General features: G+C 51.9%; 1 long non-coding RNA gene across 1 annotated transcript; it reads left to right on the top strand.

The window, feature by feature from the left end:
- Positions 1-18,069: 18,069 nt before the first annotated feature.
- On the top strand, positions 18,070-25,489 carry LOC109284753 (uncharacterized). The gene is made up of 2 exons (XR_002092324.2): positions 18,070-18,955; positions 25,072-25,489. It is a non-coding gene; the product is annotated as an uncharacterized LOC109284753 (long non-coding RNA).
- Positions 25,490-26,329: the final 840 nt, after the last annotated feature.

Here is a 26,329-nt window from a genome sequence, read left to right as displayed (position 1 = left end):
CAGTGGTCAGCTCCAGGCCCCCCCAGAGCAGTGATTAGAGTCTACCCCATTCCTTCTAAACTCTCCACTTCACAGGTGTTAACGACCCTCTTGCCTTTTTAATGGTCTTATAGTTCCACTGATCCAGCTAGCCTTGGCTCAGCAATGCTGCTGTCTGTGGCCCTGGCATGGGGACAAGGCTGATGCTGGGGGTACGCACAGGACTGCCTCTCGGGACCCCCTCCTGGCTCGCTGGGGCAATTCCCTGCCCAGCTCTCAGGTTCCTGCATATCGCAGCCTTCCTAACCCTCCCCATGCACAGCACGAGCAACCGGGCACCCAGAGTGGGGCCGAGACACGGCTGCTTGCTTGGGAGCAGGATGCGGCCGGGAGTCCGGAGAACACTGGCTCCATCACGTCTGCTGCTATTCTTGTTCCCATGTATTAGCCTGAGCGCAGCCGTGATTCAAGGTATTCATTTATTCCTTTGCTTGAACAGGGCTCCTCACGTGCTTGACGGCAGAGCTGTTTGTTTTAGCACCTGCTTATTTTAGATCCAAAGGGCAAAGGGAGTCAGGCGCTTTCTGTACTTACCTTCATTGCTTCCTTGTTTCGGGACGGCCTCCGCTGTGCTGGAAATCATGAATAGAGACCTACCAAGGAGCTACTGCAGGATAAAAGTGGGCACAGCTTTAATGGGCATCAGCTACTCTGTGTTTGCCCGCTCTTCCCCGAGGATGGGTGGAAGCTGAACTGTGGTAGCACAGTCCTTTCACTCTCGTTAGCTTCCACTTATCGCAGGGCAAATGCTCGCTCGTGTGCCTGCTCTTCCCACACAGCAGCTGCTGGCTTTTGCACCACGTAAATTGTCTACGTGTTCCTGCAAATTGCTACGACTTCACATTGACCCAGTCTCCAGAACAGCGTATGCAGCAGCAAATGCACTGATGGCAAAAGCTCCCCATTCAGGGCCTTTTTTTGCATTTTTGTTCGTTGTTCAGCTGAGGATATACCTGACTGGGCAACGATACCGTGAAACAACGCACCTGCAAAGTGACAGCTAGCGAGGGAGCACCCTGCCATGCCAAAGGTTTGCACTGAAGTATCCCCCAGCCCAGCTCTTCCCAGAAGACCTTGGTGTAGAATTACAAAGCTTTAGCACCTGCAAGGTGATGCATAACAAGTCAAAGGTTTATATTTAAAGATAGCACCATCTCAGCACTGTTGGCAAGGTTCAGGGCACAGGTACAGAGGTGGGTTGGCTTGCTGTGTCAGCTAGAGCATGGGACAAGATCCCAGCCCCTAGCTGACCAGAAGGACCAGGAAGGTCCATTGGTGTCCAGCCTGGGGGTTTTGGGGAGCAGACCTACGTCAAGATGAGAGGGCTTCAGCCAGCAGATCTTCTGTGGGTCAGCCAGTGGTATAACAAAGCTGGCAGAAAACCCGCATCTGCCTCCATATGCTAAGCTCTACTAGGGGGCTCTGCCTCAATGGCTCTGCCAGCAGGATCCCTGCAATGCAGGCCAGCTGCAGTCACGAAGCAATCGCTTTAGCATGCAAGTAATCCCACTCCATTCACACGAACGTTATTTAATGCAATGCAGAACATGCCCGACTCCTTTCACCCTGCAACAAACAGGAGCTCACTTAAACAGCAGTGCAGTGTAATCTCCTCCCTACCAGAGCAGACAAAGCCTCCGCCGAGTTCCTATCATGCTTGGGAGGAGAGAACAGTAATAATGGAACTGTCAATCTCTGCCAGGTCCCCACGTCGCTGGAAAACCTGCTAGCGGTGGTTTGCACTCTTGGCTGCAAAGCAAACTTTATCTTTTAAGACCTGAAAAAGAATGCCCTGCGTTCCAAATCGCAGCGCAGCTAAGTCTGGCTCGACCATGTAGTTTGGGCCAAGAAAAGATATCACTTGCAACCATCCTCGCCGCTCATTATCTTTAAATGATAGTTTCAGATTGCCTGCAATCAGGAGTTGAGCCCCATTGTCCTGTAGTTAAATCCGGTCACCCAGGGATTCTGAGTCACTCCATTCAATGCAAACATTTTTAGACCATTTCACAAATGAAGACTTCGTTTAGATTTCGATTATTTTGATTTGTGGAGAAAGACCTCCAGTGTTGTGCTCTGCCTTTCATACAGTCGTGACCATTGTGCTGGCCTGGCTGAAATTTTGGATAAGACTCAAGAGTGGGAAATGTTTATCTAGCCACAGCGGGCTATAAATTATTGCTAGAAAAGTTCAACAATACAACTGTCTGAACAACCGTTATATCCAAGTTTGGCAAGTCAACAGAGCAGTTAAGCATATTTAATGCAACTTCAAGCATGCATTTAAGTGCTTTGCTGAAGTGAGATCCAAATTACCTATGCAGGTTTCAAGCTGGTAGTAAAAGCACAGCCCTGTTTTTTAGCAGGAGGAGAATAGGGACGAGGGTTACCTACGGCTCGGTGTCAAGGCCATTATTCATTGCAAACTTTGAAAAGGGGATTGTGTCATTTGTTGCAGGGAGAAATTTACCCTAGGGCAAAGAGCCAGCCAGCTTCCACCCTCCGTAGAGAGCTGAGGTGGGAGTTATGAGGTGCCTGGTGCTGGCTGGATCTGGCAATGAGTTTTTTTAATCAATTTTTGGTTGACCACTTTCCTCCTAGACTCAGTTTTTAAAACAAAAATGGGACCTAGGAGCATAGGCCTGGAAGGGACCTCCTGGGTCAGCTGATCTAGTCCCCTGCTACCACAGACAACCCCACCCTACAAATCCTTTCCAAGAAGTCAAATTCCACTGGAAAAGTCATTAGGATTTTTGCCCCCTGAAAGTTGCTCCAGAGCCTCCTGGCCTCTGATGGTCAGCGCCGTCTACAACGTCCAGCCTACGTGTACACTGGCCAGCTTAGACCCATCTGCTTTGTGCCAGCACTGTTCTTTCATTAGAGTCCTGTCCCCTCCCTGGTGTCTGACTCTGGATGGGTTTGCAAGCAGCAGTCCTGCCTGGATGCAGCCTTCATTTCACGAGGTTAAAAAAGCCGGTCTCTTAGTGTCCTGTCTTAACAGAGATCTTCATTCCCCTGGTCATCTTCATAGCTGTTCTTTGCCTTTGGTCCAATACAAGCTCATCTTCCTTGAACGTGGGAGCTGGAATTGTACATGGTGATCCAGCTGAGGTCTCAGCAGCGCTTTGCTCACTGGCATTAGTACTTCCCTATAGCTACTGGATGTGCTTCTCCAGATAGATCTTAGACTCAGATTTGCCTTTTCCACAGGTGTATCATATGGCTGGCTGGTAGTTGTCCTGCATGTGACTAGTCCACCCAAGCCATCTTTCCTGCTGTGTTTCCCACTGATGAATTCCCAGATGCACCTGAAAAACCTCCGAATTGGTCCCCAACTCCATGAGCTTGTACTTTGTGTGCCATTAAATCCAGGCCATTTCCATCATGCCAGTGCTCAAGGTCGTCTCATTCTTCTTTGATACTTTTCTGTATTGATGCTGCCTTCCAACATTGTAACATCAAAGTTCATTAGCATGCGACTACTTTTTAGGCCAACGTCATCCTTAATGAAAACCTTAAATACAATTGTTCGCAAGACTGGTCCTTGCAGATCTACAGGAGCAATCGCCTTCCAGGCTGATGTTTCTCCTTTCAGACTGACCTGCTGTTGTCTCCTCTGTAGCCAACTCCTTGCCTACCCTGTGACGCTGGTAGTAATCTCCACCTTCTCCAGGTTAACTAACAATTGAATCGCTGAGGCCATCTGTGTTGTACTGAAATCCAAACGGATCACATCTGTTTCATTTCCTTTGTTCCAAAGAAAGATGTCAGGTTAGCCTGGCACTTTCTCCACCTCTTGCATATTTCCATTGCCTTCCTTTAATTATTCTTTCTGACCACATTTGTTTTAAAGACTTGCATACTATTGAAGACACACTAGCATGTCTGCAGTTGCCTGGGTCATTGCCGCTCTTTTCAAATTTGGTATTCTTTGCCTATATGCAACCACCCTGATGAGAGAGATTTATTCAAAACGTCTGTTATTTAATGGGCTACTCCAGGTGTCAGCTGTTGCCAAGTTCTGGGACGAAGACTATCTAATTCCCATGACTTGAGCACATTAAGGTCTTTGAGTTTAGCTTCCACCTTGGCTGTAGTTGTTGCTGTTTCTCTACTCTCTTACCCATTATCCATTCTGCTTTCGCCATCCCCCCTCCTCACTGAAAACTGAAGTGAAGCATTTATTTAGTTTGGGGCTATTAAAAGATCAACGTAGAAAGCTGGGAGGAGTGCGTAGGATCCCGTCCAATCCGGAGGAAACATCTGGCACTGGGTGCAGCTCAACATGAAGTGGCTTTGACCCAGGGAATGGAAGCAAAGTGAGAAAGAAGGAAGGGGTTTTGGACTCCAACTCAGACAACGTGTGGATCCGGGAGACTAGTAACAAGCCGTGTCACTCTCGCACTGAGCTCGTCAGCCACAAACGGAGTCATCACCGGGCATCCGACTAGACCTCTTACACGTACACCACGATCCAGAGGATTGACGGTTGCCTATTATAAAAAGACTATTGTTAAACTCTTCCCCACCCTCACTACACGGCGACTTCATATCTCATAGACTTCTCAGCCTTTAAACCACAGCCTGCTTTGTTAGTCAGTCCTTTCCCCCTTTCCACATAGACACACTGCTCTTCTTAACATTATTTTTGAAGTGGTTCTTCATCCGGCTAGGCCTGGGTTCCTTCCTGACACATTTTTCTCCTGAGATAGAAGGTCCAGATCATTTTAAAACCTTCAACTCAAAAAATGTCAGGCCTTCTTCAGATTTAAGCCCCCATATTCCAAGTCCAGTTGACTTCACTAAATAATGCCCTCAGTTACCCAGTTTTTGCCCTTTTGAATGTGAGAACCTTCATTACAGGACGCCTTTTGTTTCTTCCTCCATTTCATTTGGACTAAACCAGCTCAAGACCCCTTGTCCCACAGCTGTTTTCTACGACCGACACTTCTATAATGCTCTCACTGGGCACGTCTACATGTTCATTAATGCGCCTTGGATACCGAGCATTTAGTTTACGACTTCCTTAATAAAGTACTAACTAAATGCTCAGTACCTAAAGTTACTGTGCAGTAGCACCGTCGCATAGTTATTTAGCAATGCTTACTGCGCATCATCCTAATAACACTGCACAGCGGGCTATTACCACAATTTTTGCCATGACGCGCTGCTGCACAGTGTTATTAGGCCAAAGCGCAGTAAGCGTCTCATGTAGACGCGCCCTCTGGTTACCGAACCTGAGCATAAAATAGCATCACCGCCTAGTGCTTCCGTGACTGGAAGAAATCTGCTGGCGCTCACACCCAGAAATAATGGAGCCCGGTCATTCATTAGTAGCATGCTCCCCTCAATCCATCTCAGGAAAGTTCAGGTCTCATAACTCTAATAATTACTGAGCTCTTGATCTAGATAGGATTCGGACCAGGTTCTCAGTTCTGCCCTGGTAGGACCTTTTTCTACCATTTTTCCTCCCAAAGTGGTTTTGAACCAAACAGACTATCCAGGGAGAGAAAAGCATAGCATGACTCAGAGCAGAATCTCGCCTACCCTTAGCATACCCTGCTAAGCCTATGCTTTTACCCATCCGGCTGCGTGTTGCAGCCGTGACTGCTGTCCCATCATGCTTCCGTTACCCCTCCAATGGCTGGTTTTGTGCCCTGCACCAGTCGTTCAATCTCCTTCCCGTCCTTGCACAGGCTCCTTTCAGGAAGATAGAAACCTTCCAGTGGTTTTCTACTGCCTGCACCCAGTCTCCGACCTGGCTCCTGTGCTGGACTCCTTCTCTCTCCTAATCAGGACCTTCCTTCTCCCTGCTGTCCAGCCTTGCTGTCACCATTGTCACAAACATTCAGCTAGCACACGAACGGGTCTTTTTCCACGGGTTCAATGTTTTCTAATGAAACCTGAAAAAAGCAACTTTTGCTAAAAAAGGCATGAAAATGAATTGCCGCGGTATCATTCCACGGTTGGAGCTCTGATCTGTTAGTACAATACACACAGATTAGATGCTGCCGCTCTTATTAATGAGATAATTAATTATTACTAACAGCCATGGCAATGTCTGGGCAGGAAAGGTTTGGTCTGGTTTCTGCTGACTTCCTCAGCGTGGGCTGAACTTTAATGAGTTTCGGAAATGCATGCTCAATTGTCTGATGAAAATTCTTGGGCTTGAATGAGGACTTTTTGCACATAGATTTGGACAGCATTTTTCATGCAGAAGTGCTTTTTTCATCATGCCGTCAGACAAGAAGGACACATATGAGGCCTTCTAGACAGAGACTCTGGTGCAAATTTCTGCAGCAGCCGGTGTTAACAACTGCTCCAGCTGCACAGTGTCCTACCCTGTAGAAAATGAACAGCACAATCCTGCGGACTCATTCGTTAAGATGTCAGTAGGACGCAGGTATCATTTTCTCCATTTCTAAAAGGGGTGACCTATGATTTATCAAGGAGGATGCATGCTTTGCAGGGGCGGGCACCATCCTTGGAGGCAGACAACTTCTCTTTATATAGAGCCATATTTTCACTATTTTTTTTGGTTTTCACCTTTCCTTCTGCAGTACACTCAAGGCTTGAATACCCAAAGGCAGGCGAAGCAAAACTCTAGGTTACTGGATACTTGAATGCATGCCCCAAAGTTGTGCTCAATAAATGTCTTTAGTCTTATTCCCTGATAGATTTTAATGATGTCAAAACTTGCCAGGCTAGTTTTGCCCATGAAGTTAGTCATCCTGATACAGGCTTTATGAGTCTAAGCTATCTGATCGCCAGCAGCGCGCAGCCCTGATAAGCTTCTGCTGAAGTCAACAAGAGAACTGAGCTTGTGGCATGTTTGGAAAATCAAGTCCGGGATATAACAATGGACCTGGGGAGGCCAAAATGTTTGGTGATGATTGCTGAAAGTCTTGCTTTTATGGCCCACCCACGGCTAGAAACCTGTGACTTCTGGATGATTTGAGGGCCCCTGCACTGTTGGAATGGATGTGGGAACATCAGCAATAGCACTAGAGAAATTAAAAGTTTGTGGCATAAGAAGGAAAGGTGATTTGGGACGAGTAGCAGCGTTAATCCGAACCCAGAAAGGCTGTGAACCTAAGGCAGTTCAGCTACCAGGGGTGGTGTCACAGCTGCTTGTAGCCAGAGTGTGTTGTCCAGAAGTCAGAGACTTTTTGGCTTGTTCTAAGTTTCATGGTGGATCTTGCCTGTGGCCTGTTGCATCTACTTAGCGGTTACTCACGTCACCACCCGCCAGCGTCAGTCATGGTCTTCCAGGAAAGAGGTTCAGGATTAGACTCCGAGGCTTTTGGGTATCCTTGTAGCTCACCGCTGTAGCCCGTTTTCCACATGCACGAGCTCTGGCTGGACTTGAGGGAGGCGAGGACTCCTTGCTGCCCAGCTCCCTGCAGATAGACTTTGCACCAGAAGGGTTTGGGGTGAGGCAGTTTGAAAGGAATGACTGGCAGGAGCTGGGAGGCGACCTTAGGTTTCTTCCTGGCGAAGACTGTTCTTGTGGACCAGGAGAGATTGTATTTGTAAGTCATCTTTTTTTTCTCACAATTTTAAGTAATCTGCTGGTGTTGAGCTACAGCCGATCACAACAAGGTATCCAGCCACTCACTTGGCTGGAACCACTGGGGCCAAGCCTCTTGTTTCAGTGAGGTTTTCATTCCTGGTTAAAACGTAAGACTTTATAACCAGGCTCCTTCCAAGGGCAGGCTCCTTTGGGCAGCTCTGCCGAGGGCTGCTGAATGAACTGAGCTGATAAATGATGTTTGACAGTCCAGAGGTGATTCTGCCTTTTGGATTAGCAGGGGAGACCCATTCTTATTGTGGGGTGGTGGACAACTCTCCCAAGGGTGGGCCGCGGGGTAGGTTTTTGAGCTGAGCAGCACAGCCAGTAGGGCTCATGTTTTCAACCATGGCCAACACTGTCCCCACTTTCGAGTGCTGGTCTTAAGCTACCTTGTGTCTGGTTTCAGAAATGATACATCCTGGTAGGACCCCCAGATCTCATCTGGGGTGCTGGGTGCCCCATGCCCTTGCAAATCCAACACTCAGGCCACGTCTGCCCCGTGTGTTGGTGCCCTCGAAGCCCCAGGACCACCATGGACAGCTGCTCTCAAGCATGCTGGAGGCCGAGTAGTGGAGGACATATCTGGACAGGCTTCACCACCACATTTCTAGGCTGGGTGGAGGTCGGGGCAGGGACATGCCTGGGAGAAGCCCTTCCTGGGCTTCTGTATCTCTGTGTCTTGGACTGGTTCCACCCTTGCTGAGGTCCCTAGATTGAGACGCTTCTCCAGAAAGCCAGGTTTGTACCAGTGCATTGCCTTTCCCATGCCATGCACTCGTGGGTTAAAAACATGCAGAGGCTTTGCAGTCCAGTTCATGACCTCTAGGGATCTGCTAACTCCACAGGAAAGTCTTAGCTAGTTAGGGTTTATGCACTCCGACCACCAATTACCTAGGCAGGCAGCCCCATTCACCACCCTGGGAATGCTCCCATGAGTAAATACTCCTTGCAAGGAGGTTGGGGACCACAGACAGGGCCCCTCCTGCAGCATCAGCCGGACTCTGAGCTCCTACAACCCGGTGACACCTGCAAGCAGGTGGAGGAGACCAGTTAAAAGCAGTGCACTGCCTGGTGCAGCCTTCGCTCAATCTTTTACAACGGGCTCGGCTGTGGGAGGCATGAGTCATGCCCTAGGAGCGAGGACGCGAGCAAGATAGGCTGCAGGAGCGGTTCGAGCCATCGCCTCCCCATCATGGACCTGCTGTGTAAGCACAAGCCTGGGCTGTTTCTGCTGCTGAGAACTGTAAAGAGTGCAGCCATGTCCTCTGTGATCACAGCAACGCAGCTGGAAGCTGCGGAGCAGAGCCAGCCGGGTCAGGCTTGCTCCGAGTGAGGCTCCAGGCTCTGTTTTCAGAAGTCGCAGTAAGTGACCTGGTTTGCAAAGCTCAGAGCCCACTGCAGCTCCTGGCGAGGCAGGACCAGCCCAAAGCACTCAGCAGCTCTGAAAGTCAGGGACGACTTCTCCAGGTGCTGCTGTGGGTGCTGCGCAGAGCTGAGGTGCCCAGCTCTCACACCGAGTCCACCGCGCCTTTGACAATCTCCTGCTAGCAGCAAACTGAGCTGTGCTTTATGTTAAGTGCCCATTTGGGAAAAATCTTGGCTCAGCAGAATATCATGTGCCTGCAGTTTCCCAAGAGAGCTCCAGCCCTGACCCTGCAGCTCATTCCTCCAGCAGAGAAGCAGATGTGGGTTTTTTCCAGCAAAACACTGATATGTACCTCTCTATTAGCTTGGATGTGACCCAGGCACAGCCTGGTGGCCTATGCGCTCTGCGGGCAGACATGCCTATATCATAGCATGACAGGGAAGGAAGGGACCTCCAGAGGTCACATCTAGTCCAACCCCCTGCCTGAGGCAGGATCGTCCCTGTCCAAGCCATTGCATACAAACCACAATCTAACCTCTTTGTAAAACTACCGTGAACCCCGAGTCGAAACAATACATAACGCCTGAACCTGCCATGGGTAAAGCAGGGGGACCACAGCAGCCAACATCTTGCTTCTATAACACACGCTCAAGAGATCCCAGGGAGAAGGCCACACTCCACTTTCTGTTCTCGGGCTGCAGTGGCCGAGCAGGCTTCGGACCTAGGGGAAGCGCTGAAGCACCTCCAGACTTGTAATAAATCAGCTATTCTCACCTGGGATGCTGTAGCATCCTGGGGTGCCAGGAGATCTGGTTAAAGGAGCCATCCAGTAGTAGCCCAGGTAGGTGTGCACTACACATGGTTCACAAGAAAAACCCAGAGATTTCCAATAGGAATCCAGAGCATCGAAACCATGCTGTCCTGCCGTGGGCTTTCTGCGCTCTTTGCAATAGAAGAACTGCACTGTTATTTTTCCATCTTTGAAAAGTGAGTGAAAGCCAAGAGCCAGTATTTTCTGAGGGGGGCCTTGACTATTAAAAGGTTGTAAACTACGGTTATAAGGGTTACTCCTCCATTGACCCAGCTGCCAATGGTACCAGATTGCTCAGGCTGGGGAGTCCAAGGACTTGGCTAGTCTGGGTCATCGGTGGGTCCTGTGGGACGATGGACCAGATGTTCCAGATCTAGATGTTTGCTGTTCCAGATTCATCCCCAGTTCTCTGTCTTCAAGCCTGCTGGGGACTGAGGACAAATCTACTGCACAGAGAGGCAGCAGATCAGAGTCAAGCTTCACTGAGAAACTCAGAGGGGCGGAGAGCAGCCCTACAGTTCCTCACCTGGCTCTGGAGAGCATCGGCAGGTCAGGGTGGGCAGGGCGTGCTCAGTCTCAACCTCCCCAAGTCCCACAGCACAGACGAGCCCCAAGGCCTGTGACACCACATCGCTGACTTGTACCCTCCCAGCTTCCAGGCCAAGGTGCTCCCAAGTCTGACCTGCCCACCCCGTCCCTGGTTCCCAGCCCCGCAGAGCACCACAATGGACAGCAGCAGCACGAGCTACAAACACGGCGTCCTGGGTTGTGTGTGGCTCATATAGTGACTTTGCCCATTGGGCCCCCGCACTGCCGTGTCCATGTGGGAAGAAGACGTGGGCTGTTCTGGAGCCCATTAGCTCCAGTGGATCATGCTTCCCAGCTGGGGGTTGGGACCCAGCTAGACAACCATGGTATAGGCACTGGTGAAGGAAGGGCTCCAGAGCAGGGATGCAGTGAAGCTCCCTGCCTCTCACAGCTGGATTCCTCCCTCCACAACTGGATCCAGGCAGCCAGGCCTGTCTCCAAATGCCCCCGAGCTCTGCAGCAGGGGTGAGGCCCAGCTCACATCACACCTCTGGCCAGGGCTCAGCTCCAGTGATGAACTCCTCAGGGATCTCCCACACCGGCTCCCTGCTGGATCATGCTCGCTGCGGTCTATCATCCGCCTTCACGTGCAGGCCTCCCAAGGCCCCCCGGCCTCCCCTGCCCCTGTCCCCGTCTCCACGGGAAGCCCACATGAGCTTCACGTTGGCTTAACTTTTATTAGTTAAACTGCTCTGCCCCACTGGAGACCCACAGCGACTCCTTCCAGCCTCAAATGTGTTCAGTGTGCTGCCCTGCCTGGGATTTGGGAACACGGGATCTCCGCTAATCCCCTTGGGACAAAAGCCTGTGCTTGACCAGAGGCACACAAAGATGGCAATCAGAGTCTCACGAGCTAAGATCTCCCGGTGAGGCTGGGTGGCTCTGTGTCTGGAAGCCCACCCTGCAGCCCCCTGAAGCACCCGATTTTTAGTGGGCAGATGCTCACGACTGCCCCCACAAAAAGTCAGACCCCTTGAGGACTGGTGACTTGGAAACCTTCCTCGCCCTTTGCTCTAAAGGCATGCAAAGTCTCCTTGCGGTGTCTGGAGGTGAAGCAGCCATTGTGGGGTACAGCCTGGGGGTGCTTCACTGTGTGCAACAGCGGTGCTCAGAGTACGACCCATGGGCCAGATCCAGCCTGCAAAGCCCATGGGGCTGCCCGCAGGTCCAGGAATTTGGCCATAGGGGAGCAGTGGCAGTGTCAATTGAGACTCCCATGGCAGTTATCACTACCACCGCTCCCCTCCCCACTAAATACTTGGACCCTTGGAGAGCTCCGTGTCCAGATGATGCGGCTCCGTGTGATGGACTGGGCTGGTGTGAGGCACCAGGCCAGAGCCAGATCTGGTGCATGGGATTGTCTTTTCAAGCTGGGCTGGGTGCACAGAGTCTGTTTGTGGCCCTGGATCTAGCGTGGGGAGGTGGGCAGGGGAGGAGGGCAGTCTGCACACTGCATCCAGCCCACGGGCCAGGCCCCATGGACCAGACGGGCTGCACCTCCCTCATCCAGGTGGCATGGCAGAAAGATTGAGCACCACTGAGGCACAAGTAGCCATGGGGAGTAGAGCCCATTTATGGCCCAGATAGCAGATCCCAGGTCGTTTCCAAAGCCAAGAGGTTTCAGGGTGTCCTTTGTCTCCATCTGGGGTGACAGGCTCTGCGAGCTTCATCCCTTTCTGTACTTGCAGCCCTGCCTTTAGGACGCCTTAATTAGGCTGAGCATTTGACTGAGAGTCTGAAAGCTTGTTTAACTGGCTGGGCCAAGAATCTCTCTAAGATAAAGCTGGCAAGGACAGTTGGATGGATGTGGACTCTAGAGACTCACTTAACCCAATCGGTTAGGGTGTAGGCAAAGATGTAGGATGTAGGCAGCTTGTTCTGATAGCAAGTGAAGCAGAAGCAGAAGCATTCACAGCCGGATGCTCTGCCCCATCAGGGCAGCAGTGACAGATTTTGGAGCCACCCAAGACAGGTTCCTGATAAGGGGAGAGGTCAGGGCCGCGGAGTCAGATACTTCCCTAGTGCCGTATCTTGATTCAGAGAACCCACACAAGGCTGGCTTCCCTAAAGAGAGCTGGTCCCACACTGTTGGCGGACAGCTTCCTCCTGCCCGTATCCTGCCTACGTACCACTGCCCCGGCACCAAGCTGCAGCCTCTATCCTTTTGGACTCTCCTGGAGTCTCACAGCTCATGCGTACCTCTCCCTGAGCCTCTCCCATCCCCAGGACATGTTCCTACATGTGGGAGCCACAGGGCCTCGGTGGGTGGCCTGGGCACTCTCTCTGGGCAGCCTCCCTGCAGCTCCAAGAAGGGTTTCTCCACCCTTAGGGTGTTGTTTTAAGCCACTCAGCCCCTCAGCAACATGTGAGGCACTTGTCACCACAAGAGCAACCTCATCAGCTGATCCCTAACTAAAGGAATCCATCCTGCTGTCACCTGCCAGTGCCTGGGGTCAGGGGAAATGGATGGCAGAGGGCATCCCTACACACCAGCTCTATTTAGCCCTCAGTCCCTCGCAGACACAACTAGAGCAACTAGTTCTGGCAGCTGGCTAGCAGAGCTTGGTGGAAGATGCCCTCCTCTTTGTCTTTTGCCGAGCACAAATTACAGCGGTTGTGATCCTGCCCATTGACTGAGGAATCTGTGTTGCCATCATTGCCGTCACTGTACGCTTGACCTTTGCTGCAATGAGGTTTTGCAAGTCGCAGAGACATAAGCCAGAAGCAAGAAGCCTTTGAAGATTTCCAAATTATTCCAGGCCTTGACAGGCCTGCTCCCTTGCTCTCCTTCCAGGAAAATGTAGCTTGTCTTGAGGAGCAATGAGACCAACAAACTCACAAGATGCCTCCAGGACTATTCGAAAGGAGAGAGGGTCATTAACGCCTGTGAAATGAAAGGAATCAGGTAGATGATTTCATAGACTCTAGGACTGGAAGGGACCTCACAAGATCATCAGGTCCAGCCCCCCGCCCCAGGGGCAGGAAGTCAGCTGGGGTCAAAAAATCCCAGCAAGATATATGCCAAATGTCTCTTAAAGGAGTCCAGAGTAGGTGCTTGCACCACCTTCGGTGGCAGTCTGTTCCAAGCCTTGGGGGCTCGGACAGTAAAGAAGTTCTTCCTTATGTCCAGCCTGAAATGGTCTTGGAGGAGTCCGTGACCGTTCGACCTTGTCATCCCTTGGGGCGCTCTGGTGAGCAGACCTGATGCACACCCGTTATATACTTATAGGCGGCCACCAGGTCCCACCTGAGCCTGCGCTTTTCCACGCTGAAGAGTCCCATGGCTCTCAGCCTTTCATCATAAGGCCTGTTTTCCTGACCTCTGATCATGCGCGTGGCTCTTCTCTGGACTCTCTCAAGCTTCTCCACATCCTTTTTAAATTGTGGAGCCCAGAATTGGATGCGGTACTCCAGCTGCGGCCTCACCAAGGCCAAGCACAGCGGGAAGATGACATCCTGGGATTTGCTAGAGAAGCATCTATGGATGCAAGCCAGAGCTTTATTTGCTTTGCCTGCTGCAACATCACATTGGTGGCTCATCTTCATCTTGTGGTCAATCATGACCCCCAAGTCCCTTTTGGCCATGGTGCTAGCAAGCGTAGCACTGCTGAGCCTATAAGCATGCTGTGGGTTTTTCCCCCCCGCCAAGGTGGAGTACCTTGCATTTTTTGGTGTTGAACATCAGGTTTTCGTCTGCCCATTTTCTGAGCCTGTCTAGGTCAGCCTGGATCACCAGCCGATCCTCAGGTGTGGACGCTTTACCCCAAAGTTTGGCATCATTGGCGAACTTGGCCAGTCTGCTTCTGATACTAATGTCTACATCATTAATAAAGACATTAAAGAGTATAGGCCCAAGGACAGAGCCTTGGGGGACCTCACTGGGCACGGCGCACCACGGTGATTTACTTCCATCTATTATGACTCTCTGGGTCCGACCTCGGAGCCAGTTCCCCAGCCAGCGGACTGTGATGTAGCCAAGGCTGCAGTTGGCCAGTTTTTCCATGAGGAGATCATGGGACACCAGATCAAAGACTTTTTCAAAGTCAAGAAAGATGACATCGATCTCTTCTCCCTTGTCCAGGGGATAGGTCACATGATCATAGAAGGAAATGAGATTGGTCAACAAGACCTACCCGCAACAAACCCGTGCTGGCTGTCCCTCAGGATGTTGCCATCAGCCAGTTTGTCAAGAATAGTCTCTTTGATAATTTTTTCCAAGTTCTTCCCCAGGATAGAGGTCAGGCTGATGGGCCTGTAGTTCCCCAGATCTACTTTCCTCCCTTTCTTGAAGATAGGCACCACATTGGCCTTCTTCCAATCTTTGGGCACTTCACCAGAGCGCCAGGAGCTCTCGAAGATCCGTGCCAGGGGCTGAGCTATGATGCTTACCAGCTCCTTGAGTACCCTGGGGTGTAAACTGTCTGGGCCAGCTGACTTGAAGGTGTCCAGCCTCTCAAGGTGTTCCTTCACGAGGTCAACATTGATGTAGGGTAACAATTCTCCCTCCCCCTGGCCGTCCTGTACAATACTGAGCAGGGCCGTCCCTTGGGGCTGGTGAAAATACGGTGCAAAATACCCATTAAGAAGGTTGGCTTTTTCCGGGGAGTCAGTTGTTCCATTTGGTTTAGCCGGGGTCCAATGTTGCCCTCGCTTTTCCTACAGCTTTTCACGCCCCCAAGATCCACCTGAGGTGTTGCCACCAGCTCGTATTAGAGCACCAGCTCTGCACCATCTTCTGACCTAAGGTATGTTTGAACGTGGGACGTTACTGGTAGAACAGGACAGGACAGGACAGGACAGGACCTCTCTTGTTGGGCCCAGGAAGCCAGGCCAGCTCTGAACCAAAGGTGACAGGGCTGGGAGCGTCCCAGTGACAGCAGCGGGGCACGTGTGATTCTGCACAACCCAGTCTGAGGCTGCTCAGAGCCTGGGCCCAAGACTCAGGCATTTTCAATAACAAGTCCCCTGTTTCGAAGTGTGAACACTTGTACCCGCAGCAGGAAGCTCCCAGCCCTGACGGTTTCCTTGCAGACTGAAACTGGCCCTACCGCAGCGCTGGGCGGAAAGCCTGCACCTTGATTTGCATCTCGCCGTGATGCAAACAGCTCACAGGACAGGTAGGAAGGGCTTTTGCCAAATGCCCCCTCCAGGGGGGCACAAACAGTCCTGCCCACACTGCACCCCTTCCTGCCCTGCAACCCCCTCCCTGCTCAAGCACAGCACTCCCATCATCATGCCTGCAGGTACAAGTCACCCCCTCCCTGCACATCTCCCATCCACTCAGCATCCCCTGTGCACACCAGGATTATCCTCAACCACAGCCCAGAGGCAAGGACTCCTTCACCCCATGAGAAGACAGGACCATGCCACCCCCTGCCTTGGCTAAGCATCCAGCTTGTGGCTGCAAGAGCTAAAACAAGATGACTAGCTAGTCCTCCTCCCCCCAGCTTGACAGAGGTAACAGTCTGGTGCCTGCTCATGTCCATGCACGTGTCTGTCTCTAACATGACAGACAGACACGTCCAGGAAGGTTTGATACAGCTGGGAAGGAGGTCGGGGGCTTCAGCAAATACACTGGATTTCTCAGGGAGGGGGCCTTTCCCCCACCTGGTCACCGCATTGGATTGACCAACGCCACCTTTAAAATCAATCCAAGCATCTAGGGAGAAAACCATCACCTAGCAGGGACAAGAGACAATCACACCCTTCCCTTCCTCATGTCCTGGGCATTATTCATAGCAGCTGTAGACTGAAACTCCCACTGTTTGTGGCTTCTGCATTAGGACTTGCAGGGAAAGCAGTAGCTGGACACCAGCCACCCTCAGCCAAGCTGAATTTCCCTGGCACGGTTCGGCTCACCTAGAGAGAGTCGTATTAACCGGGCATACCGGAAAGCAAGGTCAGTGTTGGAGATACAACTGCAGCAACTCAGTTCCCCAGTCAGCAGCCTTGGGTACCCAGGGAGGGCAGCGCTGCCCGATGACCTGCTCCGTCTCAGGGGTTTTCAGGTCTGCACCACACAGATCGCACCATCCAGCCCAGCGCAGACAGACGTGAGTGCTGAGAGCACCCCCCACCCCCATCAAAACCCAGATTGTGCTAGGCACTGGACATACCCCATGTGCCCCTGGACCCAGAGCTTTTAAACAAGACAGGGTATACAGACGAATGTGGGAGCAAGGGGAGTGTCGTCTTGACTGTTTTACAGCTGAGGTGCAGGGGGTAGTGTGAGTCGCTCGCCGGAGGAGGGAGGAAGAGCAGAGGCACCCTCCCTCCTTCACCTCAGGGTGACTTGATCATGTGCCCGCACCTGGCAGTCCCATGGGCTGGGGCCACGTGGGTGGGTAGGGCTCTCTGGTGTTCGAGAGATCAGTCCTACCCACCCACGTCAAACCACGGGTTGCAAGAAAGCTGCTCACGGGCACCCTGCGCCACTGCTCACTACAGCACCTTCAGGGCACTGGGCTTGGCGTGCGCCGAGAAGAGCACATGGGTGGGGCTCCATGCCATCCCCATGGGCATCCTGGGGCCAGACGACCAGTTTAGCCCACGTCTTCTCCCTCCCTGCTTTCCCCGGGGAACCACGCTCCCCCCTGATGTGTACACCTCAAGCAGCTCTGCGGCAGAGTCCTGGCACGGGCACCCCGATGCCTCCTGGAGCAGTTTTCCCCGTAGCCCCCAGCTTCTCACTACTTTCTGGGGCACCTTGTTTTTTAAAACATTTTGCTCTGCCAGGTGGCAGAGTTTGTCGCAGACAAACTCACCGAGCACTGGGCTCTCCCTCTTATCCAAGCGTTGGCTCAGATCCAAAGCAGGACTGAGCCGTGTGTACATGCGTGAACCACCGCAAACACCTCTTCTTTAGCCAAGCCTGCAGCAACGAAGGGCTGGCCTCATGTTACGGGACCTGTTAAGCAGCACCGGGTATTTTTATTTTATCGTTTCCCTTGGAGAGAATGGGACAAACATGTAGTCTGTTTGCCCATAACTCAGAAAAGCAAGATACGCATGCCACAAAAGCGTCATTGTTTCATTTCCTCTGGAATAAATGCTAAGGGCACTGTTAGGCAGCTGCCTGTGTTTGGCCTTGGGCATGGGAGGAGGTAGGCTAGTCTGTAAAAAAAATAAAAGGAAAGACTGTTTGTAATATAGGGCAGAAGTATTTCCCCAGAGGCCGTGGGCTTAGGAGGACAAATCCAAGAGCTACTGGACTAAGATGCCAGTACGGCCACCTTCGGTCGTGAGGTCCACGGCAAGCCAAGCTTGGTGCCATGCTCTCTGTTGTCCCCAGTGCGACGTGTGAGCAACCACGGGCGGATCTAGGATTTGGAAGAGCGGGGTGCACATGGTGAGGTGCATATGCACATATAAATGCAACACATTTTTCTCCAGTGAATGAAACTAGAAGCTTTGCTAATATGCTAGGAGGCCTAGGGCTGTATTATGCAGGTTAGGATCAAACTTTATAGGAACATGCACTAAATTTGCTAGATTTATATATAGTTTAAAAAAAAAAAACAACCCAACTAACTAAAACACCCTAGGCAAAAATAGTCAAGAGAAATTATTTTATTAATCCTGCAGTCAGTATAATGAAACGGGCCTCTCAGTCAGATTTGTGAAGCAAAATCTAATCTTTCTGAGCAACTTGACAGTGAGGCCAACCCTTCACCGTCAATTAATTTTCTCAGCTGAGTTAATGGTCACCTGGGTTAACAGTATCGCACCCCAGTTGAGGTTTTTAGCTCCAGCTCCAGTCTGCAGGGCTGGGAAATCGAGTGCCACGACCAGGGATGGCTAAGAGAACAACGCTGCAGAAGAAAGGGTAGTCTGAATAGTAGAACAGCAAGCCTATTCAAAAGAAGAGAGTCACTAACACCTGGGAAGTGAAGAGAGATTAGCCAGATTTTAATGTGCCATGGAGTCAATTGACTGCCTCAGTGCTACCTGCATAGAAGTGCTGCTTCCCTTCCTGAGCAACATTGGGTGAAGCAGGATCTGCCCTGGAGAGTCAGCGCTGGCACGGGGACAGAACCGGGGTGTCCCAGTGCCAGTCTATGACAGGCCCATCTTTTTGGGAACATGCAGTTCAGGCAATACTTGCTCCAGCCTGCTCCCTGCCTAACCAGCTCCTGTTCTGCTTGCTGCAAATAGAAGTGCTGTCTAGCTGGATGGTGTCTCCTGGGATAAACTGGCATTAAGCAAAAACGGGAACTGCCCAGGAACAGACTGTCCACGCTGGTCAGCGGTGTGAGAGCTCAGAGGAGACAGCACATGCCCGAGGCGCTGGGCCTGCTGCCATGGACAGGCTTAGTCACGCCGCCCAGAAATGTTCCTGAATAAACCCCCTGGAACCACTCATTCGGAGGCCTGCAGAGGAATGAGATGGAGGAAGACAATACTTCCACTCCACACAAAAATGAAAAACGAAGGCTTCACTCACATCTATGAATGGGACCTGCTTCCAAGTCACTGAGGCTGGGTCGACGCAGATGCCCTGCTGAGCCTGGTCCCACAGTGGAGAAGCCAGCCCTGCCCACCCGCTCCCACATCACACATGCTAATCCCTGGAAATCAGGTGGGGTGGCTGGCGTAGGCACCTTCGGAGACAGACCCGAGGGCAGGTCTGAGGAATGTGACCTGGGCTGCTTTTAGCTGGCGATGCTACCTCTTTGCTAAGCCTTGGCCCATAAGGATGGGGCCCTAATGATGTGGCCTTAAGGGGTTCTGCAAAATGTCCCCTTGAAGCTCCATCCTACACAACCGACGGCTCCTAGGAGGCACCCAGGAGACAGCAGGGTGAGGGGGTGGCAGCGCCCGGGCAGTCTGCTGAAGTGCTTTCCAAGGAACCTCAACGGGGGAATAATCACCTTTCCCCTTGCCCAGCCAGCACGTGCTATCCGGGGCTCTCCGGGCACTAGCAAGACAGGTGCTGGGCATAAGCCCCGTTTTACAGGGAGAAAACTGCTGAGGGCAAGGACAGCACTGCCCCAGCTCTCTCAGCTGGTTGAGGGGCTACCAGTGGATATGCCCGCTGCAAGTCAGTCCCCTCTCGCCCTGCGACCACCTGGTCAGACTTGTTCCACGGAGGGTGGGTGCAGCTCCAGCAGCAGGCCTGGCTGGGAAGGGTTAAATAGGACGAAGCCTTGAAGGAAGCCTGGGAGGAAACGGGGAGCGAGGATCCCAAGGACAGGGCCCCACTGGGCAGGGATCTGGAAGGGAGGACAGGCGTGAAGCGCAGGCGGGGGAGCCGGGGAGGGGAGGGGAGCGCCTGCATGAAGCAAGAACAGGCGAGGTGCAGGCGACAGGCGTTTCCTCCCAGGAAGTGGTGAGGGACAGCTGCTTTCTCGGAGAGCAGGGTGGTGCAAGCAGGTGAGGTGTGGGCTCTGCCACTGCCTTGCCATATGGCCTGGGGCAAGTCACTCAAACTTGGCATCTCCATTTCCTTTTGGGAGAGCCCCTTGCTTCTTCAGCGGGCCAAAAGGTGGGGTAAAACACTTGGCAAGCCTCACAAGTGCAGAGCCGCTGGACAACGGCCTTGGCTCCCCTCCGGTCTGGGGTGTGCCTTTCTGTTGAGGGACTGGGAATTGCTGCAGGGACAGGCAGTTTAAAGTTGGAGGGCTGCAGACACTGGTCAGCATTGCCTGGCACTTTCCCAGCCTTGCACTGCTGCTATCTGACCTCGTGCTTTGATAAACTGGACTCTGCAGCCCAGCTCCGTGGCAGGGCTCCAGCCTCCGCCCAACCCGTGAGCCCAGAGACTGCCTTCTCCGTGTGTAGGAAGAGCCCCCTCTGAAAGTCCTCTGCAGTGCACCACCCCCTGCTTCCATCACCAGCTTCACAGAGCAAGCAAGAGTCCTCCCATGAGATCTCAGGGGAGGCGTGCAAAAAATCAGCGAGGAGGGAAGCGGGGGGGAAATGCGTGCACTGAAACAAAGCCGTGTCATGTGGACCCGTCTCTGCAGCGGGGCCACACCTCTGACAAGTCAGAACAAGAGAGGCGGTGGCTAGAATAGCAGGCCAGACATCCTCGCGCTTCAGAGCGGCGTGCACCACGCTAGCAGGTGGTTCAGGGAGGGTGGCTGCCATGCCACGTGCTTGCAAGTGCTGGGAGGAAAGGCACCAGACAGCAGCAGGGGCAGGAGTGCAGCCACCTCCTAACGCCAGGCTGTGAAAGACGCAGCTATCACGCAAGGTGAAGGAGGCCAGGGAGGGAGGGATTACAGCAGATTAGTGCTAATTCCAGTGGTAACTCTCACATCCTCTCCTTCATCGGCCCCCTGATGAGTCAGGCGGGCAGCTGCGCTTGGTTTACCAGTCTAGATCTCTCTCTCACACCTGCCACTCCCAGCACCCAGGAGAGTGATAGCTGCCAGCTCACCCGTCCTAGCCTGCGTTATAGTGCCTGGCCCTTATCTAATGAGGGATGCCCTGTGTCTATGATCCACTGTGCAGGCCCCGAGTCACAGGTTCAGAGCCAGCCCAGGCTGTGCTGCTTGAATGCCTTTGCTCTGCAAGCTGCAGCCCCTGGCACCCATTACTCATCTACCAGTCAGAAGCGTCTTCCCTCTGCATGAGAGAAGCAGGATTTGAGGCAAGGCAAGGTCTTTTACTGGACTCCCTCTACCCCCTCTCCCAACTGTAGACAAGCTCTGGGGCCCCAAAACACCCTTCCTCGGCTCTGGGAGAGAAGTAGATGCAACCTAAGCGAAACACTGGGTGATTTAACCTTGCCACGTTAATGAAAGTGAGCACTCAGAACGGGAAGTGGGCAGCCAAGCGGCGGAGCAGAAAGAAGCTAGCAGAAGTCGTTGAAAGTCAGAGAACGGTTGCTATAGTTAAACCGAACTATGTAAATGAACGAGACCATTCAAAAGGGAAAAGGGCCCTTCTCTCGGGAGCACAAGGAGGTTAGCAGAGAGACTAGGTAAGGTAGAAGGAGGGACGTAACCCCTGTCTGTGCAAGGTCCATGGCTTTTTGGTGTCCAGTAAAGCTATGAGGAATCTGGGTCTCCAGACCCATGATCAGAAGTCATCAAGGAGGCCTTCTCTGCAGATAAAGGGTTGCGAGACCAGTAATGGACTGGTTGTTCTGGGAAGAGTGTTCTCCCACAGAGAAGGAGGTATTTCTACCCTTTACCTTTTATTTGTGGGGTTTCTCTCTCTCTCTCACACCCACACCTCCCACCCCCTGTTCCCCAGAGCACACCGAGCTAGAGCCCCACCACTTTGCTGGCTCACTTCCTTTCCTCACTCTGAAAACGCTTGCCTGAAAGAGCAGAACCCTTTGCACACAGGGGCTGACTTGAGCCGGAGCCTGTAACCACACGGAGCCCCTCACACACGAGAGACTTGAGCACGGGTTTTGGTGGGGTGCTAAGGAAAGCTGCATCAGTGCTGGAGGGGACAGTGGTTGCCAGCGCTCGGGCACTGTCGTGCTTTCTACCCTGTACGCTTCTGGCAGCAGCGGCTGCCATTCCCAAGCTATTCAAGCATGGCAGGACTCAAGCCTCTGGCCTCCCCTGTCCTATAAAAACGACAGACGATACAGCGACGAACACCTTAAATATCTAGATTAAAAGGGGCATCAGCAGCCATGTACTGGCTAATCAGTCTAGCTACTCAGTTAAGAAAACGGTCATCTCATGCGCAGACATAAGTGGAGTTGCTCACAAGAGCAGCCAAGCAAGTGACCAGTCTTGCTCTAGCTCCAGAGGCTGGAATTCAAGCCCCGCTTTGCCTCCCCCCAGCTATAAATCTGGGGACTCAAAGGCAGCCAGCCCATGGTGCAAGCCCCATCACTCCCCTGTGTGCCTTAACCACAAGCCTGGTGGGCTGCTTGGCTCGGGCAGATCTTTGCATTTGCCTTTTGACCATAGACCAGTGGGTTGGGGAAAGGGGTGTGGGCTGTTGCACCCTTTCTTTGCTATGGCTGTTGCTAGATATTAAAAAGGCAGAACGTCCAAAATACTTAATGGCTTTCAAGTGTTAGCAGCTGCATGTGTGGATCCAAGCACTGTGCAAACAGCAACAAGCTGGTGCCAGCCACATGAAGAAGGTAAAGTCCGGCTGCAGGAAAAGGTCCTTGCTTGGGGAAGTGTTAATGCAGGAGGCTAAAGATTCAGCATATGCTTTAGAGCTGTCCCTAATGGAGATGGGCAGAAGCATGTGCTTTCCTTCCTTCAAGGAGCCCCCAGTATTGCCCTGACCAAACCCATCCTGAAGGCCGCAGAAGGATGCTGCGATTACATATCCAGCAGCCCAGTGCCTCCCAGGAGCACAGCTGTACGTTATGGCCACTGTCCTCCCCAAAAATAGGCTGGTTGTTGGCAAAAACATTTGCAGCAGAGAGGCAGGCCCCTGTATATCTATCTGACTGCTTGTTTTACACAGCAGGGTTAATGAGCATCCTAAGTCAGTGCTTGTGGTGCTATTTGTGGCACACAGAGTACAGCAGTTCCAGTTTGACCGGCTTTTTTTGGCTTCTAGCTTTTTTCTAAGTGAATCAGAGGGGTTGGCAGCGCCTTGTCCTACAGGGAAGGTGGTTTCCCCCGCATAAGACTTTGCTTGCGGCACTAATTCAGTTGGGAAAGAGTAGAAACACGGACTCTTGTAAAGGAAAAAGGACCCTTCAGAAGATCTGGTGTCTCCCTGCAGGAGACAGGCCACAGGAACTCAGGGAATGGGCATCTGCCCATGATGCACGTTATGGGACTGATCTGAATGTGACTGAGGTCTTTTGTACAATCATCTAGTTGTTGGATCAGTTAATCCAATTGATGTCAGTGGGCTTTTAGATGAGCCCCTGGTGCCGTGTACGTCTTTTCCAAGGCTATTGACAGACGAGAGGGTCTGAGCCTGCGGAGTCAGAGGGCCCTGCAGATACCCTTTGGAAAGGCACAAATTGGCTACTCTTGTCATGTCTTAGAGATTCAAGGGCAGGTGACAAGGGCAGCTTCCCTCAGCTTGTGAGGACTGATAGGGTTTCAGGACTGGAACCGAGGTGACAGGTCCCTCGTGGTTGAAGATGACAGTGCTGTAGTCGATACGGTGGAGTCAACCAGTTTTGGGGCAGTCCCACCTCCCCTCCCTGCACTCCAAGTCATCACTAGCAGCTGCTTGGGCATCCCTGCATTGTTCGCCTGAGCCATGTGCCCACTCTTTTTCACTCCTTATTGATGCCTTGATGGACAGGCTGTTATCACTGGTCAGCTCTAGGCTTCCAGGAAGTCCAAATAATGTAACTGGATAAAGGCAGCGACATTGTGCAGTGCAGAGGATGTAGGACTAGAGTGCAGACTCATATGTGGAGTTCGGTTTTGGTAGAAACCAGTGGAGCTGAGTGAATAATTTACAAGAAGTAATGGAGCTGGTATTAGCTTCTTCCTGCTCAAAGAACACCCATGAGTATATCACAACCTATTGGTAATTAAGATTGGATCAATTCATTTTAACTATGAATGCACATCAAATGTTTCCCTGTAAGCGTTTGAGCATGACTCAAATGCCCCCAATAAGCTGGAAGCTGCCGTGTCCCCTTTCAGATGGACGGTCATTTTCAGACGCGTTGCCGTGTGTACTTCCTGGGAAGATGTCTCGGTGGTGTTCTGAGATCACTCTGAGCCAAAGGGTGACATGGGTGCCTGGCCGCTCTGGCATGACCTATAGCTCTGGCCTCGGGGCCCAGACAGTGCATGAGGAAAATGAAGCGCCTAAGAATGAGATCCACAAAAGCAGCTAGCTGAGTCCAGTCACCTATGCTAGCTAATGGGAAACACCGAGGAGAAAGGAGTATCTTCCTCCCAACCTACTCTGGGGCTAAACCCAGGCAATGTGGAACAGGCCAAGGGCAGGGTGATCCCAGCAGAGATGTGGGCTTGAGTGCTGGCTCTCAAGTGGAGGGGGGGATTGAATCTAGCACTGCTTCACCCCGAATGAGTGGTCTCACCCCTGAGCGCCTGGACAGAACAGGAAGGGGCTCCCACTCCTCGCCCCACCCTCACCGGCTGGTTTTGGATAGTCCTCCGCGTGTGGCCTTGCTTGGGGAAAGCCGAGTTTGTGAATCCTGACTGAACTTGGGCATTAACTAGGCACTAAGCTGGTCATCTTGGGCAAGGCTGAGGGGTTGCTGGGCATGCCCTGAAGCAGACCTGTCAGGCCCCAGAGCACTTCCCTGCTGACAAGGGAAATGCCAAGGGGCTCGAGAAGCCTCCAGGGTTAGGCAGCTGCTGGGCAGGAATTTTTTAGAATTTTTTTTTCCAGACTTCAGGGCTTACGTGGGGACCCAACTCTGTAGGACACCTCCAGCTCCAGCTGCCAGCCCAACTTGGGGCTGGGATGTGCTGCCTTTAGCACATGGGTCTCAATGCCCCAAGGGGTCAAAGGCCCATCCCAATCTTAGATGAGTGAGCAGCCTAGCACGGTTAAAGCACACCAGTCTCTGCAGTCTATGGCACATGAGGGAGTGATGTGGCTACTGGCTAGCACCCTGAATGGCCAGGAGCTTATTTACTGTCCCTGGGGACAGTTTTGGGCATGAGTATGGCAGGCTCTTAGAGTCACAGAAAAAAGGAAGCTGTGTAACTGCACCCCTAAAAATGTCATGCCAGTACTGCAAGAAAAGCTTCAGCTCTTACAGATGTTATCATTGCTCTGTTCTTCTACTCAGGATATCATCATTTCTTTTTATGCCAGGGTCCATGGGCTGCTGCATGATTGCTCAGCGCTGACAGCGCTTAGTCCAGGTCTTGTTCCAGCTGGCTGTGCAGGACAAGAGATTTCCAAGCCTTGGCTCAGTTCTCTGTCTGGGAAGTACAGGCCTTACAAATATATTCCTCACTCCTACCATCTGCCCAGGATAAGCTAAAATTTAATTTCTGTAAATACTCCAGGAAATTTTGCTATTCCCTTTCAGGGAATTCCTGAAAGTAAGCAATCAAAGCAGGCCCAAGTGTGTGGAAGGAGAACACAACAGGCATATTTTGCCATAAGCACTAGAAAAGCCAGTTACATTTATGATACTTAAACCTAGGAACTAACTTTCTGCTTGCATTTGTTTTTTTAATCTGAAAATCCCACATTTTCTGTCATAAAAATAAAGTGTTGAACTGGTTTTAATGTCTTGCCACCTAAATCATCATCCAGCTGCGTATTTTGTGGACCTACAATCACAACTGGAAGTGAAGACTGACACCCAGCTATTCAGCGGTACCTCTAATTCTTTTCTCAAGCCAACTGTCTCGCTTGCGGTCTCTTAGGCCTCTGGCAGACATTACACTTAAAATGTGATTAACCAGTTAATTGCATCTTAAGTAGTGCCCCTGCCACATGTTAATGCTATTAGTGGTGCAATAAAACAAGCCAAAGTTAGTATATAAAATATGGGAGACAAGGGCTCCCATGTGCTTCCAAGGCTGGGGCGCCAATCAGTTGATGTCTGACCACACGGGCCATTTAAGGTGTGATGGGAACTGGCCACAAGAGGTGTGTGACAACTCTGTGGCTGGTTCCCACGGTGCCTTAAATTGCACATGTGGCCAGCCATCAGCTGATTAGGGCTACAGCTTCGGGAGCGTATGGGAGCTTTTGACGGCCATGCACTGCTGAGGCTGGGAATGCCAGTCAGCTGGTGGGCTTGCTACTTGCTGGTGCAGGGGGAGCCCAGGATCATAATCCCAAATTCCCTTCGCACCAGCAGTATGGTGTGATTGGGATCTGATCACCACATCACACTTCCTACCATGCACGTGTAACAGGACTGTTGGGATCATGCATCAGATCCTACGACACCTTGACCTGAATTTCTGCCAGCCGCCTTACAGACAGAAATTCCCTGGCTTCGATCACGTGCACCTGCACCCAAACCAGATTTATTGTTTGTTTTAAGTGGACAAAAAATGGAGAGACAACATGAGGAGTGTCCCCTGGGATGTCCCATGCCTCACCTGTCTGT

The sequence above is a fragment of the Alligator mississippiensis genome, chromosome 2, assembly GCF_030867095.1.
Source record: "Alligator mississippiensis isolate rAllMis1 chromosome 2, rAllMis1, whole genome shotgun sequence".
NCBI lineage: Eukaryota > Metazoa > Chordata > Crocodylia > Alligatoridae > Alligator > Alligator mississippiensis.
This window is presented reverse-complemented; position numbering and strand designations above follow the sequence as displayed.